The sequence below is a fragment of the Podarcis raffonei genome, chromosome 17, assembly GCF_027172205.1.
Source record: "Podarcis raffonei isolate rPodRaf1 chromosome 17, rPodRaf1.pri, whole genome shotgun sequence".
NCBI lineage: Eukaryota > Metazoa > Chordata > Lepidosauria > Squamata > Lacertidae > Podarcis > Podarcis raffonei.
The window spans coordinates 39,747,680-39,773,481 of NC_070618.1; the positions used below are offsets into that span (position 1 = coordinate 39,747,680).

The window sequence follows — 25,802 nt, forward strand, 5'->3', positions numbered from 1 at the left end:
GAGGCGCAGGTCAATTCTGTGTCCAGGGCAGCTGTCTACCAACTCCACCTGGTACGCAGGCTGAGACCCTACCTGCCCGCGGACTGTCTCGCCAGAGTGGTGCATGCTCTGGTTATCTCCCGCTTGGACTACTGCAATGCGCTCTACGTGGGGCTACCTTTGAAGGTGACTCGGAAACTACAACTAATCCAGAATGCGGCAGCTAGACTGGTGACTGGGGGCGGCCGCCGAGACCATATAACACCGGTCTTGAAAGACCTACATTGGCTCCCAGTACGTTTCCGAGCACAATTCAAAGTGCTGGTGTTGACCTTTAAAGCCCTAAACGGCCTCGGCCCAGTATACCTGAAGGAGCGTCTCCACCCCCATCGTTCTGCCCGGATGCTGAGGTCCAGCGCCGAGGGCCTTCTGGCGGTTCCCTCATTGCGAGAAGCAAAGCTACAGGGAACCAGGCAGAGGGCCTTCTCGGTAGTGGCGCCTGCCCTGTGGAACGCCCTCCCATCAGATGTCAAAGCGATAAATAACTACCTGACATTCAGAAGACATCTTAAGGCAGCCCTGTTCAGGGAAGTTTTTAATCTGTGATATTTTAGTGTATTTTTGGTTTCTATGGAAGCCGCCCAGAGTGGCTGGGGAAACCCAGCCAGATGGGCGGGGTACAAATAATAAATTATTATTATTATTATTATTATTCTACAGAAAGCTGGAAGGTGCAGGAATTCTACACACACATCCTCCAGCATCTCTTTTTCTTAAGTCTCTCCCCAGGTTTAAAGCTGCATACAGCACCACATACACGTGTGACTGTTCCCTTGGAGAAGCCGGCAACCCCAACTCCCCCATCTCCACTTCTTGTGTGTCAGGGGACAGGGGCCCATCCGCTTTCCTGACTTCGTGACGCCTGCAGCTGGGGTTGTTGCAATATTTCTTTCTGTGGCCAGGCTTCTGTGCCATTAAGAGCTGCTTGACGTCCTGAATTCTAACAGTTGCCACTTTCTGCACCACTGTCTCAATATGCCTGGCAAAGCTGTACCTATTAGACGTCTGTCTGTTGAGCAGCTCTTGGCAACAGCACAGGTTGCCCTGCTGGGAAGATGAAAACTGGCAGCTTTGCTCCAGTTCTTATAAATATTTCCTCACAACAGCGAGAACTTAACTCACTGGAAATTCTGTGTTAACACCTGACTGTGTTCTCTTCTTTAGATTTGCTCACTACTGCATCTGGATGAGACACCAAGCTGCCTGTTCATTGTTATTATTGTTTAATTGTACATATCTTAAACTTACCCAGCATTCAGGTTGCATCTTTGCAGGCTTAACACTAGATGGCAGCAAAATTTGAGTTCTGATCTGCCTTCCTCCTACTTGGGGGCACTTTGGGAATTGCATGGCCGTCCACCCCGCCCCCCCGCCCTTCTCTAGTGGTTAAGGCAAGGCCAGTGTGGTTTCAGGGAGAGATGGGCAAATGCGGGTGCTAAGGAGTGGGGTTGGGGTGAGCAGAGACTGAACTTTTTCTCGGGTGGGGCGGGGCTGGAAATTGGACTTTTGAATCCTGGCTTTTGTTCACAATGTTGGGCAGTGAGCTTGTGGTTCAATCACGGAGACACAGACTCAGGACTTCTTCTCTCTGCCCCAGGATTCAGTGTATTCCTCTCTTGGCTTTTGCTCTTATTAAGTGCAAAGTAACACATGAGTTGGATGTTGCTCAGTGGGTCATCTAGTTGAACCCCTACCTTTTCTACCAAGTTAAAGTGCGTCACCCAGAGGGTTACTGATTCTAAAGAAGTGGCAGGTTTGGCCCCTCTAATTCTGCTTCTAGAAAATTGGAAGAGAGAGTTGGTTGAGGGAGGAGCTTGTGCCAGGGCTCCCTTATGCTGTTCTCAGAGTTGGAAATCACTGTGTTTAAATAATTGTGCAACCCAGAACTTTGGACTCCAAAATAGGTACACACACAGAGAGAGAGAGAGAGAGAGAGAGAGAGCAGAAATACAAATATACACAGGTATTCATAATTTGCCGTTCTGATTTCAGTTGAGAATATTTGAAATCAAATGCTTTATACTTTTTGGCATCACTTGACATTGTTTTGTTTTCAGTAGCCATCAAATATGAAATCTCTTCAGCTGTCGTTTCTCAGATACAAAGTACTATTATATGTCAACTAACAAATTTTATTAAAATATCAACTGTCAAATATTAAATATTGAAATAAAATAGCATAGACAGCCAAGTCCACAAATCAAATATTCAAAGACTATCCTTTGAATATGCAGGATTGAAATTCACAGAGGATAATATATAGAGGAATGTTGGGAGCAAATTGATTTCAGCTCTAGTGTTCTTCATCCTGAAACACAGACCCAGTTCACACATCATATGAGATCTGTTTAAAATAAACTGTGATTATCATAGAATCGTAGAGTTGGAAGGGACCCCCCAGGGCCATCTAGTCCAGCCCCCTGCAATGCAGGAATCTCAGCTGAAGCATCCATGACAGGTGGCCACCCAAGCTCTGCTTAAACACCTCCAAGGAAGGGGAGTCCCCCACCTCCTGTGGGAGGTCTGTTCCACTGTCAAACAGCTCTTCCTGCTGGAAAGTTCTTCCTGATGTTTAGGTGGAATCTCCGTTCTTGTAACTTGAAGCCATTGCCTTGAGTCCTGCCCTCCAGAGCAGGAGAAGACAAGCTTCTTCCCTCTTGTGTGACAGCCTTTAAGATATTTGAAGATGGCTATCATATCTCCTCCTAGTCTCCTCTTTGCTAGGTTAAACATTCCCAACTCCCTCAACCATTCCTCATAAGGCTTGGTTTCCAGACCCTAGATCATCCTGGTTGCCCTTCTCTGCACATGTTCCATCTTGTCAATATCCTCCTTAAATTGCACTGCCCAGAACTGGACACAGGACTCCAGAGTGTTCTGACCAAGGCAGAAGAGAGTGCAGTGGCGTGTGGTCCGTGGACTAGGGAGACGAGGCCAGTCCCCTAAATGTTCCCCTGGCACCTCCTTCCCAAAGCCTGGAAAGCTGCTGCCTGGCTTGGGGAGGGAGGCATGATGCTCCCACATGCAACATCACACCTGTGTCACGCCCCACCCCATCACCTTACAAGCTGGTGCCTCCGATCCTAACTGTTCCCCTATGAAAAATTTCACAGCACGCCACTGATAGAGCAGGACTATTAATTCCCTTGATCTGGAAACTAGGCTTCTCTTGATGAAGCCTAGAATAGCATTATCTTTTTTGTTGCTGCATCACACTTTCGACTCATGTTCAGCTTGTGGTCCACCAAGACCCCTAGATACTTTTCACATGTACTACTGGCAAGCCAGGTGCCCCCCATCTTATATTTGTGCAGCTGGTTATTCCTTCCTATGTGAAGAACCTTACATTTGTCCCTCTTGAAATTTATTGTGTTAGTTTGGGCCCAGTTCTTCAATCAGTTCTGGAATCCCGATTCTGCATTTTGTAGCATTCGCTACCCCTCCCAGTTTGGCGTCATTAGCAAATTTGATGACCATCCCCTCAATTCCTGCATCCAAGTCATTTATAAAGACGAACAGCAATGGCCCCAGGCCCCACCTGTCACTTTTTCCAGGAAGATTAGGAACCGTTAGTGAGAACCCAATTTGTCCATCTCATGATATTTCAGTTTGAAATAAACAGCGGTTTAAATGTGAATGAGCAGCATGCTGTTGCACATAGCTCAACAGTTCCCTCAGTGCTCCTGTGCTGTTGCTCTCCATGGCCTGACTTGTTGTGTCATCTAAACCTGGGCTCATGATTTGTTTTCTTAAAACAAAACATGAGAAGTGAGTCAAAGAACAAGCATTGGTTACTTTGAAGGAAATAAACCACACGTGCTTCTGGGGACATCGGGAGGGCTTTCCTCGTTTTTGTGATGTCTAAAGGAGGTGCCCGCAGCTCCTGCTGTGACCGGAGCAGACCCAGGTCCTCTACCAATGTGTGTGGCACCATCAATTCTCGTTCAACCCTCAGTGAGACGGTGATAATTCTGTTATTATTTTTATTTTTAATGGATTTATAGTTTGCCTTCCCATGACAGGTTACAATATACTGTAACAATGCAATGAAGATCTGAATGGAGCTGGGGAGGGTTAGCATCTTCTTCCTGCTCTTAAATTCCATGCTGCAGGTGGGCAGACGCAGGGCAGGGTGAAAGGGGGAGGTTGATTGCCCTGATCTAGCCCCACTCCTCAGCTGGCATTTCAGGGGCTGCCCTTTGGCTCTCCCATTTTGACCCACTTCCCACAACCCTGGTTATAAAAAGACCGGGGGTGTGTGGGTGGGGGTGGTGGATGCAGCTCTGCTGTTGCCAAGCAACGCTGCCCTGTGACTGCAGAAGGGAGCAGCCGGCTCTGTGCGTCTGCAGGGATCCTCTGCCTGCCTGCCGAGGTTGGAGGGAGCGGGGCAGCACACAGGACCCCTGTGTGTAGAGCCTTTCTTTCTGTATGGGCAGCCATGCCACTTGAAGGGGGGTTTGCAATGCTAGACTTGCCGACACCCATGCCCAGTCTTTGCCAGCACATATGGAGGCAGCTGCCCCCGCACTGCTTTGAGGGCTACTTCTCACTTGGCATTTTATACTTGGATACAGAAACCAGGTACAAAATTATGCTTGCCTGGTAGCACCTGGCAGCAATACCCATACAGTTAAAGAATTGCTTTTCTTGATCAAACACTTGGCATTTTGCAAAGAATTAAGCCTCAGCTTCAGTGTCTTTTGCTAAGAAAAGTGGGTACAGTATTTAAACACATACATGATATTTACAGCTGAATTAAGGCAGTTATTTTGTAACTGGGTCCAAATGAAAGAGACGTCAAGTCTAAATTGCACCTTAATTTAATTGTTTACATTTGTAGCCTTCCCAGACCCAATAGCTTGGGGTGTGTTAGATAATATTTTAAAATGCTCACCGTATAGATTTGACTAGGCAAGCTTAAGAGCATATTCCCGATTTAGTTTAGATGTATTGATGGTATTATTTATTAATCAATTTAATTAATTTCTATGAATTCTGAACTGCCCTGTGCCAAAGGGATCCCAGGGTGATTCTGCAGATCTGCACAATTAAAACATCAGCACATGTAATAAAATCAATCAATCAAAACATTAAATTCTAAAATTAAAGTAAAATAAAATTATTCCGTTTAAAACAATCCAGACAATTATTTCATAGTAGTGGAGGTAATTTCTTATGTATGCTGCTGGACACACACAATGATTGATTGATTGATTGATTGATTGGTTTGTTGCTCTATTGTTCCTACTTCTATATCCCGCCTTTCCTCCAAAGAGCTCAAGATGGCGTCAGTGGTTTTCCCACCTACCCCTATTTCCCCCTCACAGCAACCCTGTGAGTTAAGTTAATCTGAGAGGCAGTAGCTGGCCCAAAGTCACCCGGTGGATTTAATGGCTAAGTGGGGATTTGAACCCAGGCCTCCCAGGTCCCAGTCCATTACCCTCTTTTAGGCCTCTAGAGGTCATCACCAGCTCTTTCAGTGGAGCTCTAAAGGCAGTAGAAAGTCAGTTCATACACTGACTTCCACGTCTGCATATTCAGCTACAGTTTTGATATGCATGTGCTTAATACAGAAGCCCAATCAGTTACCCATGTTTGATTGATTGACTAATTGAGTGGATATTTTTATCATTGTTATTTGTTGCTAAATTTATCCTTCACCAATGGATCCCAGGGCAGGTTATAACTATTTTTTAAAAAATTAAAACCCGGAGTTTAAAAAGTTAAAACAAATTACAGTCACAGGAAGAGAGTAGGTCTTGAAAACACACATCTCAGGGGTCAAAGACCAGGGGGTTGGATTCTGCACTTACTCCAAGGAGCTCAAGAGCAGCTTGCTTCTATCTTTATGATTACTACTACTATCACTGTATCTATGTAAATGGAAGTTTACATAGAACAGGTATGCCAAGAGGGTTGCACTCTGAAATATTTCCCAGGAAACAACAGACATAGGAAGGAAATGGAGGCAAGGATGAGTAGCGGGGAAATATGCGGTGATTTCTATTACATGGACCTAAGTTGAAGTATAAGGACTAGCGGGGTATCTAAGTATTTTACAGGGCCTGATCCATATTGCTTTAGCAGCGGGGATTCATAGATTCATAGAATTGTAGAATTGGAAGGGGCCATGAGGGTCATCTAGTCCAACCCTCTGCAATGCAGGAATCTCACCCAATTCTGCATGTGAGACTCTAACAACCTTCACCAAACTACACTTCCCAGGAGTTCCTGAGGTGAAATAATCACCATTAATTCAGTTCAAATCAGTAAACCAGAGGTGCTGTTTTGCATCCAGCTTTGCTGAGAGTTTATTCCTCAGCTGTTTTCTTCCAAAGGACAACTTCAGGAGTAAATAAGGTATCTGTGTGGATATACAGTACTGCACAGTCTCTACACCACGGTCAGGTGGGTCTCAGGATGGGGAAGACGCACATTGGCAGTGTGAACTGCTTTACAGGGGCTGGTCCTGTAGTTGCAGACATTTTTTTGAAGCATTGTGCAATTTAAAGAAAAAGATCCATATGAAGGGAGAGTCAGGCCATGGAAGTTGCCCATCAACACTGAACGCCCTAGACAACAGGGCACCTGGTCCTAGTCTTCCCCAGCATGGAGAGATGCACTGCAGTGCTGTTTAAATTGTAGTAATTATTTCTGCCAGTCTACATATCTATCTCTGTTTTCCATTTAAATTATAGTAAAAAGATTCTTTCATTTAACAAAATGTATATGGTGTATGACTGTATGTTTAAAGCCGGCACTGAAAAGAGAACAGGGAAGGCACCTGCCTGATGTCAACAAGCAGGGAGTTGTTACAAAGTACAGGTGCTGCCACATTAAAATATCACAACTATAATTACTATAATACAACTATTTTAATTTAAATAGAAATACAATACATCTTATCGGGGAAGACTGTGACTAGGTGGCTTATTTGCTTGCTCAGTCTCCTGTCCAGGTGATAACTATTAGTGGTCAACTTCAAGGCCTTTGCTCTCACTTCTTAAGAGTATCTTTGAACCTGATACAAGGCCACCCTACCAAGTGCCCATTTTCTTTGCATGGGGAAATAGCAATAGCTGTTCCCCTTTTTAGAGAGGCAGCAGCACCTTTTTGACATCTGCAAACCATTAAACCAGCCACCACCCACATTTCAGACCTATTTGCATGTTTAGCAACCAAAATTGCTCGCAGCCAGAAAAGAGGGAGAGAAACAAAACCCTCAGAGGTTCATGTGTAGGCAGTCAGGTCTATTGAAGAAAACTTTGCTGCATGTCATTTCAGGCATGAAGGATTGGTGTGGGAGACATGGCAAGATCAATAATAATAATAATAATAATAATAATAATAATAATAATGCATTGTACATATATGAACATTTCTTCTATATCTGAGACCTTAGAATTCTTATAACAGCCCCACATTGGAGTCATGTCAGATGATGGGGTATTTAATAAATGTCCATGATGAGACAAGATTGTTCCATGAGCCAGGGGTTTCCCACCCCTCATAGTAAAAAAAAAAATCAGTCACACAAAGTGTTTCACATACTTCCATTAATAAACTTTGAGCACCACTTTAGCAGTCAGTATTGCCATCTCCATCTTGCAGAACATAAGAGCCCTGCTGAATCGGACGAAAGGCAGATCTAATCCAGCAGATCTTGTTTCTCACAGCGCTAGCCAGATGCCCATTGAAAGTCCACAGCCAATACCCCTCTTCTGCGCTTGTTCTCCAGCAACTGATGTTCAGGAGCATGATTCCTTTGATGTGGCTTGTGGCTCACACAAATAAAGAGTCTCTCTCTCTCTCTCTCTCTCTCTCTCTCTCTCTCTCTCTCTCCAGGAGAGTTATAATGCCCCTGAGTCTAGAAGCAGGATAGCACCCTACACCCCCAATTACTTTTCTCCTAGCTGATCCCACTTTCAATACAGGAGATAATTTGTGTAAGATTTGTATACTGAGGGCCCCCTCTCCATGTCCATTTCCTCAATGTGGGGGCCATTATTGAGTAGAGAAGATCAAGGAAAGGGGTGGCAGCGAGGTTGGAGAAAGCTTGGTTTATGTTATCTATCATATGTTCATATGCTATCATATGTTTACAAATCAGTAAAATTTAAATTGAGTTATTGTTTTTTAAAGCCACTGACTGAAGAAAAGGGTTGGCATTACAGAGTTCAGTCTGGCTGGGCTTCTTGCTTTGGTTCAGTATGAGGTGAACACGAGATGGATGCTGTTAACTGCTGCAGGAAGGCTGGAATTCAGGAAAAGCCAGTTGGAAACCAGCTGTCTGCTCTGTGTTGCAGGACCCTGGGGAGTTTGGCTGCAGCGTGAGCGTGCATTGAGTGTACGTGTTGGCGCGGGAGGTGGGGGGGCACACAGCTCCCTCCCTCGGCTGGCGGAGTCGCCATTCAGGACAGCAGGTGCTGTGGGGTGTCTCTGGTCGCCGCTCACTCAAACAGGGCTGGAAATCTGGGGGAACAGCTGAGGCTCCAGAGAGCTCAAACACGGCAGCAAAGGGCTCTGGGAGCTCAGCTCTGCACAGTGAATTTGGGGGGGGGGGATTTCTACTGCCAAGGACTCTGAGCGTTGGTGTGGACTGAACGACTGGAACTTGGTTGCATTGTGCCTGCTGGGACCTTAATGGGGGTGGGCAGCATGCAAATGATTTATCCTGACACAGCCAAGGAAAGACAACCTTCACTCCTCTCATGCCACCACAAGTAGTTTGCTCCCTGTGACTCGGCATCTGCCCCCGTCCTGGACGCTGGATGTGGCGGTACTGCATCTCGGTGCGCACCCTGAGGTATCTATCCTTCCCAGCATATTGGCATGAGTCATGGGGAAAGAGGGCAGCACCAGGTTAGAAGAAACGAAGTGGGTCTTCGCTTAGATGCGATCAGGAGGGGGAGGGAGTGAGCATAATGGGACTCTGCAACAGACACTGGGATTAGTTTGGAAGATCTGGGGACACCTTGCATTCTGTCTGCTTTGCCCACAGATGGAACCTAAAATGCATTATTTGGTTCGTTGCCTATCTAGCCTGTTCTGTTCCTGGGACTAGGGAATAGCACTTGGCACCCCATTCATCTTCCCAATGTCACTAGGAAGGAGGTTGCTCTTGTTCCCGTTTTGCAGAGTAGGGGCTGGCACTAGAGAGCTAGAGGCTGGCTCATGGCCCAACCAGAAGAGTGGTCTCTGGGGCTGCTCAAAGTTTATGTTCTGTGCCTGCTGCTCACCCATCCCATTCCAGAGGCAGCTGCCCTTCCACATTGGATTCTGCTTGGGCTAAGGCAGCCTTACCATTAATTCAAATCTAGGTCTGCCAGGGTGCAGATTCTGGATGGTATTAAAGGTGTTAGAGAGGCAGGCAGATGTAACCTCTGGAAGGCACAACCCACCAGGAAATGGTCCTCTGCAAACTTAAGAGCTGGCAGTGATAAGGGGATGGTGGTGCTGGCACTGATGGAGAAAGCCGCTGGCTCTCATCTTTTCTGTGGCAAGAGGTAGTGACTATGGCCCCTATGGTTGAAGGGTGTGAAAGGAGGACAAGCCAAACACTGAGAACAGGTCCTGCCAAGGAGGACACAGTGACTCAGGAAGAGAAGAACTGCCTGGGGGATGTGCTGTTTGTTCTTCAGCTATGACAGGAATGCACACTGGCAGGGCACAGTGCTTGGTGTCTACTGGTTCGACAGGCTACTCCAGTCCCTGCAGGGGGCACTCCTAGGGTGCCTCTCGGGTGTCTTGGCCTCTAAGCAGAGGTGGCCCCATCATGAGGCCAGGCGAGGTGGTGATTTGGGGTGTCATTAAGGGCTAGAAGACAAGGCAGAGCTGATCCCGCAGGTTCCCCAATGAAATTAATGGGAACCATGCATGAGAACTTCGTGACAGCTTGACTTGAGGTTCACGAGAGGGGATGCCATTTAGATTTTAGGCCTCAGTACCAAAATGTCCTGGGCTGGCACTGGAGGCTCGTGATGCTGGTCAAATGAGCCAGCTGTTGCATGACACTCCTGGTGATGATTGGGAAGAATGTATAAGGAACTAGGCTGTGTAACGACTTTGTAGTCAGGGAATTGGGTGGCAGGGGGAGAACTGAAGAGGAAATTGAAAGAGGAAGCAGCCAGATGGGAACAGAACACTTGGGTGGGGCGTCTCAGTTGGAAACCCCCCCCCCCCACTACAAGGGTCATGCAGAACTGAAGACTGCCCTTGATGCAGGGGAGATGGAGGCAGTGGAATTAGAGTGAGGAGCAGCTGTGCTGGGATGAGTCTCCATGAATGATTAGCAAGTAACTTCCTGCTATATCTGTGTTGGTTGGTGTTAGACAAAGAAGTTACAAAGAGCAGGGGGAAGTTACAGCAGCAGCTGTTCCAGGCCTAAAGATCAGGTGTAGGCCGAGAGGCTGCTGTAGCAAGGAAGGGACTAAAGCCTGGGGAAGAAGAGGTGCCTGCCAGGCTGGAAGGGGGATGTGAGACTTTGGTGCACACCTTTCAACTGGCCGGTTCCATTCCCTATGAATCACGAGTGAGAGGAGCACCTGCACACCCAGGTCCTGAGTGCAGTTACTTCTGGGTTATGCTGCATATCATGGGGGTGGGGGCACTGGGTGGGCTGGAAGCAATGAAAGACAGGCTTGTGCTGCTTCCCATCTGCACACACACAGAGACCCTCCAAGTGTCCCTATTCCTTAGGGTGTCCCTATTTTCATTAGAGAAATGTTGGAGGGTATGGAGTTATCCAACCTGCAAGCCGTCTGAAGGCAAACCTGTATAAGGAATGTTTTTTTAAAATGTTTAATTATGTTTTTATATATGTTGGAAGCTGCCCAGAGTGACTGGGGCAACCTAGTAAGATGTGTGTGGTATAAATAGTAAAATTATCATGATGGAATGGGACGTCACTATTTTCGCCAGAGAAATGTTGGAGGGTATGCACTGGGTGGGTTGGAAGTAATGTCCAGGCTTGTGCTGCTTCCCATCTGCACACACACCCATCCTGCATGCCCCCCCCTTACATTCACTCCATTCCCCTTTAAAAGAAGATACACAGTACAGTAGCTTCAGGGAGGTAGCCGTGTTGGTCTGACGCGGTAGAAATATATATAATTATTTTTTTAAAATGTCCAGTAGCACCTTAGAGACCAACTAAGTTTGTTCTTGGTGTGCATGCACACTTCTTTAGATACCAAATATTTCGTGCATGCACACGAAAGCTCATACCAAGAACAAACTTAGGTGGTCTCTAAGGTACTTCTGGACTATTTATTAATTTATTTTATATATTTCTACACAGTAGCTTGTGTAATTTCTTTTTTTTTTTTAATAAGATATTTATTAAAGTTTTAAAGATTTATATAAAATAGAAAAAACAAAAGAACAAACAGAAACAACAAAAATACATACAAAACACATACAACAACAAATATAATTTCAATCCCCTATATTCATAAAACTTACTTTCCCAACCTCCTCATACCTCCCCTCTCTGTATTCCAATCTCTAATTAGTTCAATTCAGCAAATCCTTCCCCTAATTTCTAAATAGTTTTTGACCTTTCTTTTCTTAATTACATAATCATTACAGCTAAAAACCACTTAATTTCAAAATCAACATCGTTCTAACATTCAATAATTTTACAATGTTTCTTAAGATAGTCCTTAAATTTCTTCCAATCTTCTTCCGCCGTCTCTTTTCCCTGGTCTCGGATTCTGCCGGTCATCTCTGCCAGTCCCATATAATCTATTACCTTCATCTGCCATTCTTCCACGGTGGGTAGATCTTCTGTCTTCCAATACTTTGCGATGAGTATTCTTGCTGCTGTTGTGGCATACATAAAAAATGTTCTGTCCTTCTTTGACACCAATTGGCCGACCATACCCAGGAGAAAGGCCTCTGGTTTCTTCAAAAAGGTATATTTAAATACCTTTTTCATTTCATTATAAATCACTTCCCAGAAAGCCTTAATCCTTGGGCATGTCCACCAAAGGTGAAAGAATGTACCTTCAGTCTCTTTACATTTCCAACACTTATTATCAGGCAAGTGGTAAATTTTTGCGAGCTTGACTGGGGTCATGTACCACCTATAAGTCATTTTCATAATATTTTCTTTTAAGGCATTACATGCCGTAAATTTTATACCAGTGGTCCACAACCGTTCCCAGTCCTCAAACATAATGTTATGACCAATATCTTGTGCCCACTTGATCATAGCTGATTTAACTGTTTCATCCTGTGTATTCCATTTCAACAGCAAGTTATACATTTTTGACAAGTTCTTAGTTTTGGATTCTAACAATTCTGTCTCCAATTTTGATTTTTCCACCTGGAAACCAATTTTCCTGTCTAACTTAAAAACCTCCATTATTTGATAATAATGAAGCCAGTCTCGCACTTTATCTTTCAATTTCTCATAACTCTGCAATTTCAATATATCCCCTTCTTGTTCCAAAATTTCCCAATATTTCGGCCATTTGGACTCCATATTAAGTTTTTTCACAGCCTTTGCCTCCATTGGTGCCAACCACCTAGGAGTTTTATTTTCCAGCAAATCTTTATACCTGATCCAGACATTATACAATGCTTTCCTGACAATATGGTTTTTAAAAGCTTTATGAGCTTTAACCTTGTCGTACCACAAGTATGCTTGCCACCCAAAAGTATTATTAAACCCTTCTAGGTCCAAAATATCTGTGTTCTCAAGAAGCAGCCAATCTTTCAACCAGCAGAATGCTGCTGATTCATAGTAAAGTTTAAAGTCTGGCAGGGCAAATCCGCCTCTTTCCTTTGTATTAGTTAATATCTTAAATTTTATTCTGGGCTTCTTGCCCTGCCAGACAAATCTAGAAATATCTTTCTGCCACTTCTTGAAACAATCCATCTTGTCCACAATCTGCAATGTTTGAAACAAAAACAACATTCTAGGCAAAACATTCATCTTTATAGCTGCAATTCGACCCAACAAGGAAAGCTTCAAGTTTGACCAAATTTCTAAATCTTTTTTTACTTCTGTCCAGCATTTTTCATAATTATCTTTAAATAAATTCACATTTTTAGCTGTCATATTAATCCCCAAGTATTTCACTTTCTTAACCACAGTTAAACCTGTCTCATTCTGAAACCTCTCCTTTTCCATAGGTGTTAAATTTTTCTCCAATACCTTAGTTTTAGATTTGTTCAGTTTAAATCCTGCTACTTGGCCAAACTCTTGAATTAGTTCTAAAACCCTTTTGGTACTAGATTCTGGCTCAGTAGCTTCTGTAATTTCAAGCCGCTGCTAGGCCACTCCTGCCTAGCAGGACCCTGGCTGTAGGTGTTTAGGATTGCAGCTGAGGCAGCCCAGGTAGTTTCAGTGGGCAAGAATAACAGCTACAAGTGATGGATGGATGGTTGGGTCTAAGATTGTGGTGGTGGTTGCTGCCAGATTCCAGGTTTCACAGGTTTCCAGTGCAGCAGGCTAGGGCTGCAGGAAGCTGAAAATGGGAGTCCCTCACGTTTTATCTTTTTGCACTGTGACTGTTCTCAAAAACGGAGTGTCTCTGTTTGTTTGATTGCTTTTTATGAAGTCAACACTGAGATGAGAGCCCTGGCTTCAGTGGGAAGAAGGTTTAAGTAATCCAATGAGGGAAACAGATGTTGGGGAAGGTGTGGTGTGGTGTCAAGTGGGGCCTCTTGCTGCAGCTGCTCAGATCCAAGGTAGCCTTACCATGAGACCCTGGGGAGTAGATTCAGGTTATACCTGAAGACAGCAGAGTGAGAGGCAGCCAGCTGTGATCCATGAGATGCAGTCAGTTGGTAAGTTCTCTCACAGAAGGAACAGGAAAGGAAGTTTCAGTAGGGCTTGTGCCAGAGGATTTCCCAGTGAATTTCAAGTGGGGGTGGGCGGTTCACTTTTGCCAAAACTGGCCTATCAATTTGGCTGTATTCGATTTCATTGGGAGGGGCAAGTTCCAAGGTATGTTTAGTTATAACTGAGGCTTAGGGTGTGCGGCACAGTGAATTTTAAGAGCATTGGTTGTGGTTACTTCTGTTTATCTCTTAACTATAACAATATCATCAAGACAAAACAAGCAGGCACCACATTTTTAAAGCAAATGCTTACCAAACACACAGGACTATTTAATTGTGTATAACAGTAGTCACTCAGAGTACACAACCTGCAAATTGGTCAAAGACATCAGTGCTCCAGAAGATCAATTGCATGTGTCTAAAACACTGGAGAAGTGAAAAGTCCCCTTTTTGAAGTAGCATGCCTATTGAGCAAAATACGTACGAGTGAGAAGGCGCAGCTGGCATGGGGGGGTGCTTCTCTAGCCCCATAGCCAGCCTTATCATGAGGGTTCAGGGTGGATAACATCAACTTTCCCAACATGAGAGGTCACCCTTATTCCCATTTTACAGTTTGAGGAACTGAGGTAGAAAGGGGGCCACTTGCCCAAGCAGGGATGCCAACTTGAATAAAATATTGGGGGGACCCAGGTAAGTCCCACTCCACATAATCAATCACATGATGTGGTGCACACACAACATTTGAATGACACTGCCTATCAACTTTGTGGGGGGGTTGGCTCCCTCATATATTATATTAGGGGGTGAAGGGACCTCGGCCCCTATGAGTTGGCTCCCATGTGCCCAAGGTTACCATACTGAACTGGGATTTGAATTCAGGAATTCCAAGTCTGAGGTGCCAGCTCCTGAACTATGTTGCCTCCCATCCAAGCAGAGGCTCAACAGCTGCCCCATCCCTCTTAGTCGCCATTCCTTTTCCAGACCTGGGGATGGGTTCCCACTTTTTTAAGGAATGACTTTGTTTCTGCAGCTTTTTAACAGTAGCCTAAAATTCAAAAATATAGCAGCTTGATGTTTTTGCTGGCAGAGAAAAGCTTCTGATAGATTTTTGTATGCCAGGCTGCTCTGAAGGCCCCCACATTATGTCTTCAACAGCTGCATATTGGGAAGCATTTCACATGCTAAATTTGTCTCTCCTGTAACCATTAAAGGCAGAGGTGCTCTGACAGGGGGAAAAAAGATAGCAACTCAGCTCCCTAATACATTATTTCTGCTCTCAGAGCTGGAGACAGAACTGTTGAAGATCAAGATACAGAACCTTTATCTTCTTTGCAGTGGACCAACTGGCAGCAAAGGAGAGCTTGAAGTCTGTAATCACAACAAACATTGAGCAGTTATTGTGAGCTGTAGCTGGCCTGCTCTGCTCTGAGCACACCTGGTTTTAGTACCTGGGCAGCTGTCCCAACTCCAGGAAAAGGCTCTAGGTTAAAGGCTGCTCTGGACAATGCGATGGGACGTCATGACGTTGCAGCATGGCACGTGCACACTGGGCACCCACAGTCTGGGGCCCAAGTCAGCGCTGCTGGGAGGGAGAGAGTTTTGGCATGCGGGGGCACTCAGTCATGTGAGCCCCCATCTGCAAGTGAAAGTGGAGCAGGCCAGGTTTACCAGCTGAGTCTGAACCAGCTCTCTGGTTTCTGTTGCTTGCTGTGTCTGTCATAGTTTATGGTGAATAGGGCAGCCACTTCTGCATTATCAAAAAGATACCACAGATGGAGGAGAAAAGAGAGTGCAGATGTGAATAAAATATGAATATGCTACTATTTATGTATAGATACAAATGTAAAAATAATTACTATCAGAACATAAGAGAAGCAGTGTGGGATAAAACCAAAGGTCCATCTAGTCCAGCCCTCTGTTCTCAAAGAACTGCAATCCTACAATGCATCCCTCCCTGTTGGAGAAGACTGTGGCCACTGCTACCAGGTAACCTCTGTGCCTGCTAGTGCTGCTGCCGCCCATGTACTCTCTGTGGCATGGGTCTTTATCTTTAAAATAGCCCTTCAAAAAGAGGGTGCCTTCCTATTAAGGACTGTTCTCTATAAAGTAGAACATATTGTCACTTCAGTAGTGAAAACAAATGAACGCTATTCATTCTTGTGGGAGAAAAACAGGGTCTAGTAGTTTAGAGCAAAGGAAGGGGTTTGGGACCAGAACTTGTGGGTTTGTTCCATCGTTAAGACAGATACTAGGAGTTTGTTAGGCTGTGCCAATGTGAGAGCAATTGTGCATGCAGTGTTTGTAAGAGAGAGAAACTTTGGGCTATTTATAGTGTGGGTGTGACAGATGACATGGCCTTTGTGTTTTGCGTGCTGGGTGTGGAAATTCTGGATTGTGGGTGACTCTTTGGGGGCTGTTCTCCTTGGCCAGTGGTTAAGCCTATTCAATCATGTCAGATGAGTTTAGCAAGTGCTCACCCAACTAATAAGATGCTAGACTGAAGCAAACCTTCCCCAGCACAAACTGCTCAAGCAGGCATGTCCTACAGCTAGTGACCAATAGCCCTTCCTGTTCTGTATCCTGATCAGCAAGGAGGAAAAGGACCACCCCCTACACCTTGTGACCTGATCTGTAACTGCTGCCTTATGTGGATTATAACACAAGGATTCTGTTGGGTAAGCAAAAGGAGTTCCTTTTGAACACACCAAGCTGAAGGTGGCAGGAAGAGAGGTATAAATTAAGAGTTGCAACCAAAGGTGGTTTAAAGTGACTTTTTGGAAGATGCGGCAGGTCGTGCCTGGGGGGGGGGTTCTTATCTCTCTAGTGAGTCTATCTCTCTTTTCACACATGTTTATATTGACTTTAACAACTTGGCTTAATCCCAAGGTTTTGGTGGGATTTCAGTTGACCTGCAGTTTGATACGAAGAAATTAATGTCCTTCTCTAGCCTGTCTCAGTTCAGTGTAAGGATGCCCCCTAGGATTATTGCTATATGAAAACATTAGTTATTGCTTGTGGTTTAGCTCTGTGACTTTACAGAGAGAGAAAAGCATGAGTTGAGGTTCAGTGACACAACAAGCCAGACTCGGTCTTGTTTCATTTGTGGCATGGCGGAAATCAGAATAACTTTTGAGCAGCATTTTGAGCACATCAAACCATTAAACTATGCAAAGCATTTTGAATTCTCAAAGTATTTGATCAGTGTGAAATATTATTAATGGTAAGTCACAGAGCTCAGCATGGAAGAGCATAAAGCCCTTGTTGGATCAAACCAGAGGTCCATCTAGTAATCCTTTTTCTAACATGTCCAGCCCAACCCCTTTAGGAAGTCCATAAACAGGACACGAGGGAGGCATCTCTCTCTCATTGTTTATCACCCAGCAACCTGGAGGTGCACTGCTTTAAGCGTTGGGTATTCTGTATTTAGTAGAGGTTGATATGCCCAGCTGCCATAAATGTATCCCATGTTTCTGTCAGATCTGTACATTATTTAATAAATTGCAAGATGTTATGTTTCTGGTTCTGCACCTTGAATATATGTCTGTGGTTCTCGAACTGTTTTCTCTGGGCCACACTTTCAGGATAAAAATTTGCTTGCATTACACCATTTTTTTTATTGATAAGGGAAATACATTGGAAAACTCCTGGCAGGGCTTGATTTATAACATAGAACACAACTACCATACTTTGTTGTATGATCATGGGACATCTAGAAAGTATAAACCAACGCAGCTACGTCAGAACATGAATCATTCACATAATAAGGTAAAGGTATATATAATTATAAAGGAGCCTCTCACTTAAACAGTGCTTTTTTCTGGAGGTACTCCACTTTTGCTGGGTAAATATGTTTACGTATATTAGGTCTAGTTTGAGACAAACAAATTCTCATCTCCTCATCAACACAAATAAGCCCTTTTCTTTTCTGATCTTTCATATTTGTCAGAGTTGAAAATTCCTGTTTGCAACAATATGTCATGGTGAACTGTAGAAGAATAGACAATGCCCTCTCTTCAAATGGCGATTCTGAATCACAACTAGGATTGTCCTCAGTATCACTTGATGCTTTTGCTCTCATTTTGAAAAAAATGTGAATCCATATTATATATATATATATATATATATATATATATATATATATATATATATATATATTTTGATACTATGTGTTCAATGTTTTAATTTGTTGGAAGCTGCCCAGAACGGTTCAGACAACTCAGTCAGATGGGTGACAAACAAACAAACAAACAATTGTCCTTGAATCTTCCTGCCACACTTGCCATCCTCTCCTACCACACCAATGTGACGTGCCACATCCTTTGAGAACCACTGATATAGATTTTGATGCTTTATTGGAATATACAGTGGAGTACATTCAGTGAGGTGTCTTTGCATTGACTCTCCTGACAATAGCACAGTTTGTGCCTTTTATATTTTGTTGCACATATTGTTGATGCATCAGTGAAATATGAAGCTTTAGATATTTGTGTGTGTGGTTTGTTAGTAAGACTCTGCTGGTGGTTGAGTCAATGTGTGCGTTTTTTTAATGTTACCATGTGTCTGTCAGAAGGCATGTGCCTGCCTATGCTCGTGAACATGTGTCAGTGTTTGTATTGGCACTGGTATGGGGGGTGAGGATAATATCCCTAGACACACCAGGGCTGACTATCCCCAACATGTGCTCACTTCCATAGCCAATGTGACTTGAGAGGAGTAGTGATTATAATCTCGACTCCAGCAGCAATTGGAATGGCAAGAAGAGTTAATTGGCATTGAAATGTTATTTATTGAGCAGCATAACACCCCCCCTCTCTTTTCTGGAGCCTTTCTGTGAGATAGCTATTTTGGAGCTGTTGCCATGACAATGGGCAGGCATGCAACAATTATGGCGACTCCAAATTGCTGTTCTATTTAGGGGTGACATTTGGGAGGGGGCTCTACAGCCAGGTAACGTCTGCTAAAATAGAGAAATAAAAAAACCACCCCCTGTGTTTTGACTCCAGGATCCCCTTCTTAGGGTGGTCGACCTTGAGCTTAGGCATAAAAAGCAGGAGACTTGGCTCCCAGTTTCCACTCACTTGCTTTCTCTTCACACATGCTGGGAAACTGTAGGTGGGAGTGGAAGTTCCCTTCACCTCCTGCTTTTCTCAAGGGGCAAGTGAATCTGCAGCCTCTGCACTGGCCGCAAATCCAGGGTTTCCCAACCTCCCCTCTCATATGTCAACTGCTTTGTGTGTGCAGGAATGGGGTTTGTGTGTGTAAGACATAAAGCGTCTACTTCATGGACAAGCTACAGCCTCATCTGTATTGCAGAAATAAATGAAGAATTCCATTTGTTCGGAGAGAATTCTCTCCCTTTGCTGACAGAAAGGTGCTTATCCTCCCATAGTCCCGCCCCAAGCGGGAGGGGTGTCTCTGTACTTCTGGGCCACTCTTTCCACAAATCCAGGCTGCACACTCTCCCTTTTAAAGCTTTTGAGCATCTCAACTCCCATAACATCACTATGGTGATGATGGTACCCATCTTATTCCTTGCAGCAGCCATAGCAACCCAGCATCTCACCCCCTCCGCTCATCCCCATGGCAACCACATCCAAGGCCTGCTCTGCTTCATCAATAATTTCCTAGCTCTGTTGCTGTTGTTGTCAGTTGTTTGAGGATGGGGAACAAGGTGGGAGGGCAGTTGCAGTTCAGCCACAGAAAAGAAGAAAAGATATAGTCTGTCTGCATTACATGCAAGTGGGGTTCAAGGGGTGTGTGCAGAGAGAGGAGATTGCAGTAGTTTGAGGGTTCACTCTGCTCACTGTTTATATATTTGCATAAGATAGAGAGAGCATTGCTTGTACAAGAACACTTTATCTTTGCAGGTTATTTTACAGTTTATGTTTTTGAAATTTATTTAAGGATTGTGTGTTGGATGTGTGTTATGGCACACTTGCATGTTCCAGGATTTATTTATAGCCTTGTAAGACTGGATGGGGCAATGCTCAAAAGGTGCTCACAACAGGAAAATATGTTTTTCAACAAGCCAATCCTATCTGACTTCTCAGAAGTAAGTCCCACTGAACTCAATGGGGCTTGCTCCCAAGTAAGTATGTATAGGATTGCAGCTTCCATCTGATAAACTGTATATTGTCAATGATTAATAATATGGTCTTAGGGTTGTAGGAGTGATAGCTTGGGGGTTTGTGTTGTAAACATGGGTAAATGCAATGTTGATCTGAATGTTTTTATCACTTTGTATATGTATATGCATAAACAATTATATAGGCACGACTATTTGACCCACCCCCAATACTTGTAACTGCCTGTCAGTGTTTCTTTGCTCACATGTATGAACAGTATGCAGTCTTGCTTATGTTCATGCTTCTCTGTATGTGCCTGGGAATGACTGAAGGCTTGTGAGTCTTAGAGAGTTTTCTGAGTTGTTTTCGTGCTGCTTCCTCATTGTGTGTGTGTAGGTAGGTAGGTAAGGTTCCATACTCACAAAGACACACAAGATTTGGGCCAGGAGTGGACCTATGTGAGTGTCTTTTATAGTAGCACCCACACAGCTGAAGAGAGTACATACATAGAGTATCATAGGTGTATGTGCACCTAGACATAACTGTTGGTCAGTGAATATATTTGTGTCTTCTCTCTCTCTCTCTCTCTCTCTCTCTCTCTCTCTCTCTGTGTGTGTGTGTGTGTGTGTATGTTACATGTGTCATAGATGCATGCTTCTGTATGCATAGGCGAACAGGTTTGTTAATTTCCCCCCAGTATTTTGAGTTCATCTCATGTAACCACATAAATAAGTGCATGTTAACTGTGTGATTAGGCAGTTTATTCAGGACAAACAGAGGACAGTATTTCTTCATGTGACACTTAACCAGCTTGTGGAAATTATTGTTACAAGACATGGTGATGGTTAATAGCTTATGTTTCTTCCCCACTGTAATAGCTATGTTTTGTTCATTCACTTATGGGGCAACATTGGCATCAAATTGTAGTTCTCTGTGTGTGCATATTTTAATGGATTTTTAATTTTTTTAAGAAGATCCTGAAATATTCAGGTGATTTGACCCTTCCCTGCTTATGCAGCTACGTCATGTCTGCTTAGGTGGATTGACAATAACAGGATGTAGAAATGTAAAAGAATGCTACACCCCCATAAAATGTGGGATTGCAATTCCTCATGTAACCTACAGCAGGAGAGTAATGATTGGGCAGCACTAGGAGTTATCAGCCTGTCTTGGGAATATATGGAGATTAGAACTGTCAATGACAATAAGCCATGAAGGGTACATGGAACCTCCAATATCCTGGAATATTTAATATTACATGTACAAATGAAGTGTACTTGCCACCTGACTGGGTGGGCGGGTGGAGACATTTTAGTCATGGAACATTTTACTTTTATTTTATTTTGTTTTTGAGCCAGCTGCTGAGGAAGGAAGGAGCATGGCCATTCCCCCCCCCCCTTTATCTAAGCCTTGAAAATAAAAACAATAAAATTTTTGCACTGTAGATGACTAGATAGCATTTGTGTAGGGCTCTGCCTCCTGTTTCCACTACACAACCCTCCCTGACACAACCCTCCTCAAGCCCCATCACAGTTAGCAGAATGTTTGATTTCAGCAGCTGGAAGCCGTGAGTCAGGGGAGGGCAGTTACCGTATTTTTCACTCTATAACACGCACCCGACCATAACACGCACATAGTTTTTAGAGGAGGAAAACAAGAAAAAAAATATTCTAAATGAAATAGTGGATATATGATTTTTGTGGTTCATGCTATGGCCACAGACATGTGATCTGACAGTGAGTTTGGAGTAGCCCAATGCAAAAATCCTGAGGATCCATGTGGATCCATGCTTTTAACCACAGAGGAGGGAAGGAAGGGGAACCATGGATCCTCTGCTCATGACTGCAGCAGATCCCCCCGCCACCCGCAGGCATTCACTCCATAACACGCACAGACATTTCCCCTTACTTTCTAGGAGGAAAAAAGTGAGTGTTATGGTGCAAAAAATACGGTACCTTTTCATTTCCTGCTTGTGGACTTTCTGCAGAGGCAAATGGGCTGGCTGCTGCTGAAAACAAGGATGCTGGTCTAGTTGGCTCCGTGGTCTGGATTGGACTAGACTCTTCTCTGCAGGATGGTTTCCTTGGCATAGTGTTCCAGATTATTTCTTTCCCCCACCCCCACGCCCCAAAATTGAAGCTTGTCAGGCTACCTTTTCAACCCTCTCCCCATCATCTCCCTGGTGTGAATAAGGTGGCATTAAATGAATGAGGAAGGGAAAATGAGCTCAGCACATAGTCTTGGCTTGGAAGGTTACCTGTTGAAGTGTATGACCTATGACCTCCAACTTACCATTTTGCCAAAAATGTTGGCATGATTTGAGAATTAAACAGTGCCCTATCTGAGGGTGCTCCCTCACCCCAGACATTTTGGTGATTGAGGAAGACAACCTAAATTGCAACTTCCCTTACACACACACACACACACACACACTCATTCACAGGGAGTGCATTCTCCATTTTCCCCCTTCTGGGGAAGTAATCCTGCACAAGAACAAGTGTTGTGCAAATGCACTGTCAGGGGCTTCCTGCAGGGGATGTGCCCCATGGGTCAGATCTGTCTGCCTGCTGCTTTTTTTGGCTCTCAAAATTTGCCACCTGATACTGCTGTCGACCATATCTCCCCCCTAATTAGCTGCTCATGTATCTTCCCCTTCCCATCACCACTTGCTTTCTACAGTTGGCAATAGGATAGCAATTTAAGGCCTGAATACCACAGAAATTCAGGAGGTGCAGTGTCTCCCAATGAAACAAGATGTAACAAAACAAAGCTTAAGACTGCTAAAGAGAGCTGCAGTTCAGGATGCTTGGGCTATACTTTTCCTTGGTAAGACCGCCATCTTTTTTGTGCCTCTCCCTTTTGTAGCAGCCTGACAGGTAAAAATTTAGCATGCAGAGCTTTTCCTGTACCAGGAGAAAACATCAATCTGCTGCTTTTCTGTGCTTTAAGCTTCTGTCAAAAGAGGGGCCATTCAAAAACTGAAAAGATGGGACAACCCTTTTCCAGGTTTGAGAAGAGAGGGTGGGCTGAATGACAATTGTTACAAACCGCTGACTAGATCAATAAATTAGACATATATGTCAAATTCACATACTGACTTCCTTAATAATATTGGCACCTGTTCTGTCTCAATACAAAGGAAGCGGTTTAGGGGCATTTTAGTTTGAAAGCTGAGTAAAGGGAAGCATGATAGAGGTATATTAAATTTAGCATGGTGTGAAGAAAGTAGAGACTAGAGTCATCCAGTGGAGCTGGCTGTTGCCAGATTTAGGGAGACCAAAGGACTGCTTCTTCTCATCATCCATTGCTCAACTGTGCAACTGGCTACCAGAAGATATAGTGAGGACCTTGAAGGAATTTAGACACATTCTTGAAGGATAAGGCTATCAGTGGCTACTAGGTATGATGGCTATGCATTATTTCTGGTAACAAAGGCAGTATGCTGGTGAGGTGGGAAGCAGAAGAGTGTGCTGTAGGCTCTTGTCTGGCTTGTGGTCCTGGTTAGCCATTGTGGTAAACAGGATGCTATCTATACTAGAAAGGCCACTGGTCTGATCCAGTGCAGCTTTCTTAAGCTATCACAGTGGAGAAGCCTATATTTCTGGAATATTTCCCTGTGGATGTGCAAAGTGAATTTTTAAACCACCAGGCCTTTGGCTGATTAACATCCAGTACCCTTTCAATGTGTTGGGGTTATTGGTTTGTTTTTGTTCTTGCTTTTATTATATATTTTGTGCTTTTTTAATCTTGTACTTTTATGCTGTGAACTGCCCGGAGATCCATGGATGAAGGATGGTATACAAATCTAATTAATTAATTAATAATAATAATAATAATAATAATAATCACCCAGCCAGAGCTTTCCATAGCGGGTTAAGGGACCTGGCAGCCACCAGCTAGACAGGCGGGCATTTATTCTTTTTTAGAAACTTTGTCCTAGCCGAAATCCTCTTCCCAAGGAAAGAGAGAGCGAGCGAACCAAAGGGGGGGGGGGTCACCAAATCCCGAAGCCCGGCTCCTCCCTGGCCCCGCCCGCCGGAGAAGCGCGGAGTTGAAGGGAATCCCGGCAGCCGCGCGGGGTTCCTTCGCCCCCACCGCGGAGCCGGCGCGCCTGGCGGAAGCGGGGCCCGCCCGCCCGTCCGTCTGGGGGTCCGGGGAGGCGGCGCCCCTCGGGCCGGCAAGGAGGCGGGCCAGGCAGCGCAGGCTCCTCCTCGGCTCGGCGCGCCGCACGCAGGCAGGCAGGCAGGCAGGCAGGCAGGGATGGAGGAGCCGCGGCGGCGGCGGCGCTGCTCGGGGGCTCCGAGGAACCGCGGCGGCTGAGACCCCGCGGCGCGTCCCCCCCGCCCGCCGGCCGGTCCGGCCATGTGGTGCCTGCAATGCTCGTCCGAGCGCCGCCCGGGGCAGCTGCAGCACAAGCTCCTGCGCGGGTGAGTGCCCCCCCGGCCCCCCCGGCCCCCGCCTCGCCCGGGCTGCGCGGGTGCTGAACTAGCGCGGGGAATATTGCAGCCGGCAGAGAAATGCCGCCGCCTCCCCCCCCCAATATCAGTCCTCTTCGTCAGTGAACTCCCCGCTCCCCATCTGCTTTTTCCTTCAGCGGATTAAATGTTGCGCGGAGGGGGGGTCCTCCGATACCCCACTGGGTGAAGCCTCTCACATCTCCCCCCCCTCACAATTTGTCGGATTTTAAAATTTCTTAAATTATCTTAGAAGGAAACCTTTCTGATGTCTCATACGGGTCTCCCCCATAATTTCTCCTGAGTAGTTTCCTTACCATCCCTCCCCCATTTATTCTGCAGGAATCCCCTTATCCCCTCCTGCCTTCCTTACCACTAGCAGGAGCCACACACCCCAAAGATGCCCCTCGGGCAGGAATGCCCCTTGCCCCCCCCCGCACTAAGTGGCTGGACCCCCCCCCCGTGCACATCATCTGTCTGGAACAGCCTTCCTTCTTTCCTCCGGATTTTCCTTGGGTTTCTCAGCAGACAAAGGAACGTTGAGACTATTGCTGGGGGGCTGCCCCGCAACCTCAGCCTCCCTTGGCCAGCCCCCACCTGCCTGCCCCTCTGCCATCAGGCCTGGTTGCCCCCCCCTTCCTTGGTCTCCGTGTCACCCTGGCAGAACTCCGCAGGAGGCCGAATGGGGACAGACCCACACTGAACTGGCTCCTCCTGTTGCTGGCTCTGGGTCCACCTCCTTGCCTTCTGCCTTGGCAATCCCAGCGGGAACAGTTAGCGCTGGAAGTTACCTTCTACTGAATCAAACCCTGGCCCCACCTTGCTCAGTTGACTTGTAGGGACTCTCTGGGGTTTCAGACAACCGAGGATCTTTCCCAGCCCTTCCTGGAGATGCTAAGGATTGAAGCTGGGGCCTTTTGCTAAGCCAAGGTTTGGTTTAGTGTCTCATGAGAACCAAGGTGGTGCAGTGCAGTAGTGGTTAACATGTTGGACTTCGACCAGAGGGACCAGGGTTCAAATCCTTAGCCAGGCATGAAGTTCATTGGGTGCGTCTTGAGCCTCTCAGTCTAGCCTACCTCACAAGGTTACTGTGAAGATGAAATGAAGAGGGGGAGATCCACTTGTGCCCCCTTGAGCTCCTTGGAGGAGAGGTGGGATATAAAAGTAATAACAAAAACATCAGTCAGTCCCTCAACTCTCCACAGGTCACGTCTTTGAATGCCTTTTGCAAACATCCACAGACCCCCTTTTCCATTTCTTTTTAGCTCCATTGCTGGGCTTGGCCTCCCTTTGGCCTTCAAGGCTTGGGCTCAGGCTAGGTTGTGATGTGGGCCTCCCTCCTTTTAGTTAGCTAATATTAATTGTATGAGCGAATTGGTCCTCACTCTGGGTTCCAAGATATAAGGAAGAATTTTTGTTGTTGTTTTTTTAAAATAATCTTTATTGCTTTTAA

At 45.2% G+C, this 25,802-nt stretch overlaps 1 protein-coding gene across 5 annotated transcripts in view; it reads left to right on the forward strand.

Annotated features, from left to right (window-relative positions):
- The window catches only part of IQSEC2 (IQ motif and Sec7 domain ArfGEF 2), a 161,654-nt gene that overhangs the window by 92,542 nt on the left and 43,310 nt on the right, over positions 1-25,802 (forward strand). The gene's annotated exons all lie outside the window — the stretch shown is intronic.